General features: G+C 43.5%; 1 protein-coding gene across 1 annotated transcript in view; it reads right to left on the bottom strand.

Annotated features, from left to right (window-relative positions):
• Positions 1-4,290: 4,290 nt before the first annotated feature.
• Positions 4,291-6,917, bottom strand: part of UNK (unk zinc finger) — an 86,616-nt gene continuing 83,989 nt past the window's right edge. Inside the window, exon 18 of the transcript XR_016306553.1 lies at positions 4,291-5,094. The gene's annotated coding sequence lies outside the window, so the exon portion shown is untranslated. The remainder of the gene's footprint in view (positions 5,095-6,917) is intronic.

Below are 6,917 nucleotides of genomic sequence, written 5' to 3'. Positions count from 1 at the left end.
AACCCGAGCAAGCTCACTCTCGAGCCCCTGCTCTCTCTGTCCATTCAGACACAGAGCATGGCTCGGCCCTGCCTCCTGCTCTTTCCTCATTGGCTCACTGGCTGTGATTGACAGTAGTGGGAGTCAATGGCTCCCACTGCTGTCTCAGCCAATGAGGAAGAGACCCCGGAGAGCTCTTGCTCTTGTGCACATCGCTGGATTGAGATAGGGCTCAGGTAAGTATCAGAGGGGCTGAGGGGGGAGCTGCACACAGAATTTTTTTTACCTTTGTGCATAGAATGCATGAAAGTAAACAAAAACCTTGAACCTTTGCAACCATTTTAAGTATTGGTGTGGTGTTTTTGATCCATGATGAATTTATGTCCAAGGTCCAGTCTGTGCAGCTGAGAGGACCGAAAATGTGGTGAAATTTACAATCCTTCAAGAGGCTATAGAATGGGGTCGAGAGAATAAAGAAGCTTGGGTAGGTGCTGCCCCAGGGACTGTGAAATCTGTGATATTGGACTATGAGACAGCTCCCTCTTCCCTTGTCTATTTTAGAGGAGACTATAAAAAAAAAAGAGTCTGTGGCTGCCAAGAGGGAGGAAGTGACAGCTGTTAAACTGGATGTCAACCAGTTGTCACATGAGAATGATACCCACTGGAGGAGTAGCAGCATGAGTTAGAGCTGTTGGAGATGTGGCCACTAGTCATTTTGCTCAGAATTGGAGATGAGAGAGGCTTACTCCTCAAAAATGTTCACCCCTCAGAGAATCATGGGTTGGGGGACAAGGTCCAGGAAGCACTTTGTCTGGTCCCTGAGCTAAAGTGGCTGCTTCTTGTCCGGTAACAACAGCAGTCATGAATGATAGGCCAGTATGCTGTGTGATAGATACTGGATCTGAGGTTACTACTAAGTACTATGCCTCTTATAAACAAGATTATGAGCAGTATCACACTCTACAGCAGTGTTTCTCAACCTTTTTACCAGTTGGGACACCCTTGAAAAGTATTTTCAGTCACGAGGCACCCCCGTCCTAGGCTTGGTTCATGTTACTGTGGGTCACAGAACACAAGCAAAATCGTTCTTATTCCTGACACGCAGACAAATGCTCTGCTCTTTAGGGGTACCCCTATACATTGGCAAATGCAAGGTGTTTTTGGTGTGGTGCAATTTTGAACAAAGGGTCAAGGACAACTTTCTCTGTGTTTCTGCAGGTAAGGCAGCCCATTGAAATGAATGGGCTGACCTACACAGCCACACAGATGTGAAAAAAGGGCTTGATCACCTGTGAGGTTGGAGGGTGGTAAAACCACGCAATTGAGCAGAAACAGCACCTGGGGGTATACACATGCTGTGGTCACAGATGGAAGTACATCGCCAGGTGAATGGGGTTAAACTATAACCACACGCAACTGTGCGAGCATTGCACGTGGTTGTGGTGATGCTGCTTTTTACAGGGTTAAAACAGGTGGTGAGAAGGCACATGTCAAATGCCTCTTAAAAGCAATCCATGCTCAGATTGCTTTTCAGAGGAGCAGCAGTCCTTCCTGCTGTTATGAACAAGTCCTAAAAAAGCAGTTTTGAAAGGACAGAAATAGGGGGTTAGGATTAAAAGTAACATACACACAAAAAAAAAACCAAAACTCATATAAACGCATGTACACATACAAACACGTACACACACAGACACACAGACACACACAAAGACACATGTATATAGGCAGCTGATCCACCTATCTACATCCCTAAAACATACCATCTCCTTTAGTTTTCATGTTTACTATTGGAGGGGGAAACAACATTTGACCCCAGTAGGGAAAGTTTAATATGGGGAGTGAGTAGCCAACAAGAGGGTTAGAGAGAGAGGGGTGAAAAGGGATGGGGAGTTAGCAGAGAAAGGCAATGGGAGTAGTAACAGACAGGTAGGGTGGGTGGGGGGAGGGAAAACCCGCCTATCCTCCTGGCCCCATACCCGGATCAATCCCGCTGTCCCACCAAAAAAAATGAGTATCGCATTTGCTCTCCTCAACTCATGATTGGGAGGCCAGCCCAGTTTACGTAGTTAGTCTGCCTGCAAAAAGACCATCCAATTCAACCATTAAAAAAAAAAAGTTATATAATCCTACACCCACAGTTGATCCAGCAAACCCAGCAAAGCATGATCCAATTTGCTCCTGCAGGGGAAAATATTCCTTCCTGGTCCCCCAAGGGGCAATTGGATATTCCCTGGATCAATTTTACCTATAAATGTTAGTAACCAGTTATATTCTGTGTATCCAAGAAAGAATCCAGGCCTTTAAAGCAATCCACTGAGCTGGCCAGAACCAACTCTTGAGCGAGTCTATTCCACATTTTCACAGCTCTTACTGTGAAGAAACCTTTCAGTATCTGAAGATTACAAGTTTGGTCTTTGTAAAAGAAATAGGAGGTCCAGATTTTCCAATACTTTTCTTCTTGCTCCTGAGCATCATAGTTAGGTTTTCCATCTCTTGAATCTCAGTGATTCAGGCAAGCCAGTGTGTTTTGTTAGGGGGCAGAGGACTTTTCCATAATACTGGGATGCAGGCTTTCGTTGCGTTAAGGAGATGCTTCAATAGTTTTTATAGCATTTCTTTGAAAGGGGTGTGTCATTTAGGAGAAAAGCTGCGGGATTTCCTCCAAAATACTCTCATTAGTGTTTTTACCATCTGTTCCATCATGGTCCAGAAATCTCGCAGCTTAAGGCACTCCCATAAGAATTGAAGTTGAGACCCCACAGAATTCTTGCACCACCAGCAATTATTCTGGACCTGAGGGAACATACGATGTAGCACCTCTGGCGTCCTGTAGCATCTAGTAAGAAGCTTGTATCCTCCCTCCTGGTAGCTACTGGCCAATTAGGCCTTATGAGCAAGGAGCAGAATTCTGTTCTGTTTTTGAGAGAAAGTTGTAGGAATGGGATCTCTTGTGGTGCATGTGAAGCTATCAGTGAGGCATATAAATAAAATTGCCAGTCTGACATGTACAGTATCTCCCAGAAGTGAGTACACCCCTCACATTTTGGACATTTTCACTTAGGAGTGTACTCACTCTTGCTGCCAGTGGTTTAGACATTAATGGCTGTGTGTTGTTATTATGAGGGAACAGTAAATTTACACTGTTATACAAGCTGTACACTCACTACTTTACATTGTAGCAAAGTGTCATTTCTTCAGTGTTGTCACATGAAAAAATATAATATATTTTCAAAAATGTGTGGGGTGTACTCACTTTTGTGAGATACTGTATGTTTGAACAAGGATGGTTCTCGCAAAGTGGTGAACTGGGTGGCTAAAGATAGCAAGTAAGCCCCCAGGTGTGCTCTCCTGAGAAAATCTAATGTCAATGAGAAGGCCTGCTCTATCTCATGAGTCATCATCAAGTGATGATTGCTGGAAAAATGCAATATACGAAAATGGCCTTTCTTTAAAAGTGGTGTGAAACGTGGGTCCTGGATCCCAGGTTGAAATCCAGTCGTCCCTATTATGCGCATCATAGGACTGGTATACGGGGATATATTGGAGGGTCTGGAAACAGCCTTGGTCACATGGAGTGTTGCTTCCACTAATGGATGTTGTCTAATTAGTGTAAGTAGCAAAGCCTTCAGATGTCGTGAAAGCTAAAGGCGAGGAGTGATTGGGCGGCTAGCCACTACACGGCACGTGTAAGGTTGTTAATAAACTGTGTTCTCCACCACCAGTACATATCAATGCAAAATTGCCTCAATTTATTATGCTTAAATTCATCAGATGAGGCAACTACCGAACCAGTAAACTATGAAACAAACCCGTAATTAACAAGAAATAGCCATGGAGTATCATCCTCTGCCGGGTCCCACTGTAATACCTTTCTCAAGGGAAATACATCTCTGGAGAGCAACTGCTATCTTGGTCGTGGGACACGGGAGAGGAGCTGAACTCCTCATAATCCAGTAGGTTCATAAGTAGCATTCACCTGAATAAAAATCACATAGGAAAATGGAAGATCAGACAGTAATAAGGCTGGGGCCGAGCCCGGCTCCACGAGGGTAACGAATTGCATAGTGACGGCAGAGGGTCGTGGCCCCATCATTGGTAAAGTGGCAGATCTATAGAAATATGTGCCTGGGTCTCTCATGCAAAAAAGAGGGCCACTTAACTGGTTTAGCATTGTTGTCTTGGATATGGAAGTCTCCTCTTAAGTCCAGGCCTGTCAGGGTAGGGAAGATCATACAGTGGATATAAAAAGTCTACACACCCGTTAAAATGTCAGGTTTCTGTGATGTAAAAAAATGAGACAAAGATAAACCATTTCAGAACTTTTCCACCTTTAATGTAACCTATAAACTGTACAACTTAGTTGAACAACAAACTGAAATCTTTTAGGTGGAGGGAAGTAAAAATTATAAACTAAAATAATATGGTTGCATAAGTGTGCACACCCTTAAACTAATACTTTGTTGAAGCACCTTTTGATTTTAATCCAGCACTCAGTCTTTTTGGGTATGAGTTTATCAGCATGGCACATCTTGACTTGGCAATATTTGCTCACTCTTCCTTGCATAAACACTCCAAAATCTCTCAGATTGTGAGGCCATCTCCTATGCACAACCCTCTTCAGATCACCCCACAGATTTTCGATCGGATTCAGGTCTGGACTCTGGCTGGGCCATTCCAAAAGTTTCTTCTGGTGAAGCCATTCTTTTGTTGATTTGGATGTGTGCTATGCGTTGAGTTCAGCAATCTCTCCTCATAGCGCCCTTGTAAGCTAGTCGAGCATCTGCTGAATGTCTCCCTTGGTGGGGTGGGCCTGTAGGAGATGGCGGATGTCCTGCTCTTCCACGGATGTTAGCTTAAGCAGACTACTGGGTCTGGAGGAAGTCCAGCGAGTCCATCAGCAGCAGCACGGGGGTGGGGATAGGAGAGTCCAGGTCGTCTGCAGCAGATACATGGCTCGGATTCCTCGGGCTCCCAAAGATGAAGTGGCTTCGTTTGGTGGCTGGCGGGAAGGTGCCATGTTGGAACTCATGGCGGCACACAAATCTCCCCATACAGAAAGGTAGTGGGCTACTGAGGAGCACAAGACCCTTCGCAAACCACGTGGAGCAAAAATCACTGGTAAAAACACAACAAACTTGTTGAGAAAAAAAACATTGACTTTTGGCTGATCTTATTTACGTGCATTGCAGAGATTTTACCAAACTTTGTTGCAGTCAGATTTCCTACCGTTTGTTATTTTGAAGTAATAGCTGTCTGTTTGTCTGTGTCTATGGCTGACCATACATTATACAATTTTCTTTAGAAATTTGCTTTAGATTTACCAAAAAGCATATAATATGAGGTCAAACCTAAACAACATTTTCTATTGTATCCAGTTAGGCAGGCCCTTGTACTACATAGTTTAAGATAAATCTAAAGGAAATTGGACAGGAAATTGTATAGTGTATGGCCAGCCTAAGTTGTGTAGTCACTGAATCTGTATGGGAGTGATTTCATAATTATCTGTCAGTTGCTGCACCTTCAGGGCTGGTGCTAATGAGGAAAATTGCAGGGTCTGCTTGATGCATCCCTTTAGATGTGCTTTCCCTTTGGAAGTATCTCCCCAAAAAGGATATTTTGTTGCAGAGGGAATGGCCAAAATCTGGCTTGTATCTAAAATGCTATTTAGTCAGGTAACCAAACTGGTGAGTTTTCTGATTTGGAAAATGAGCTGAATTGGAGAATGTTTCCAAATTGGCTATTTGACCTAGAATTTTAAACTCTTCTCTGCAATTTACTTAGTGTGTGTGTGTAAGTAAAAGAGACACAAACAGGCTTATTCAATGTCTCTTATGCACATGACACACACTGTGTTTCACACTGCTAATATAGAGGGATGTGGTCAGGGAGAGGAGCTGTAAAGAATTTTTGCACAGGGTGCCTAAAGGCCTAAGGCAGGCCCTAGGAAGGGGCATAACTGTAGTATATTATAGAGAGACAACTTGGAGCTGTGTGGATGGGTGAGAGAGAAAGAAAAAATCAGAATAGCTTGATTTTCCCCCCTAATTCAACCCCACAGATACGGAAAACCTCCAATGACAGGCCAAGTCATGCCATTACGCCACAGCAAACTGCACTGCTCTTTTAAGTGCTTCAAAATACAAAACTGACTAAGCAACAACAGGCCAGGGAGGAGGCTGTAGCAAAATGGATTGGGACCACCAGCTTATCAGTCAGAACGATTGAAGATGCACACTTTGTTAGCATGATGGAGGCAGTAGATAAGAAGCAGACTGTTGCAAAGAAAACTAAAATAATCTGATTGACAAACATTATGAAGATGAAAAACAAAAATTCAAAAAGAGACTGGCTGCTGCCCACAGACTATCTATTTGCACTGATTTGTGGACAAAAACGGACTTAAAGCTTCATTTCTTGCTAAATGCTTTCATTCACACTGAATGAGACTTTCAAAGCCGCAGGTCAGTGCGATTTCAGGTGCGACTTGCCAGACATCTGTGTGACTTCATGCACAAATGTCTATGCAAGTTGCACTTGAACTCGCCAAAAATAGTGCAGAAACTATTCAAAATCAGTGCGACTCTAATGGCTCTGAGTTGGAGTTGCACCAATTTGAACGGTTTCATTGCCGACAATAGGGTGTGACTTGTCATGCAATTTATAACTGTTAAATTGCATGACAAGTTGCACTGGTGTGAACCGAGGCTAAGTGCATGCTACTTTTGAATGAACAAAATAAACCTGTTGGCCCTTGAACAAGTAGCCCACCCACACACTGCACAGTCAATTAAAACGTGTAGACAACTGCTTGCAAGAGTGGGATAGAACAGCCTTTTTCAACCAGGGTGCCCAGACAGGGTGCCACAGGTTTTCATTGAGCACTTTTACAACCTTCTAGCTACCGGCTTCCCAAAAACCAATTACATAATCAGTTTATA

This window comes from Staurois parvus, unplaced genomic scaffold, assembly GCF_062004578.1.
Source record: "Staurois parvus isolate SC_StPar_1 unplaced genomic scaffold, SC_StPar_1.0 ptg000813l, whole genome shotgun sequence".
In the NCBI taxonomy this organism is placed as follows: Eukaryota; Metazoa; Chordata; class Amphibia; order Anura; family Ranidae; genus Staurois; species Staurois parvus.
Note: the sequence above shows the minus strand (reverse complement) of the source record. Positions and strands in the feature narration are given on the sequence as shown.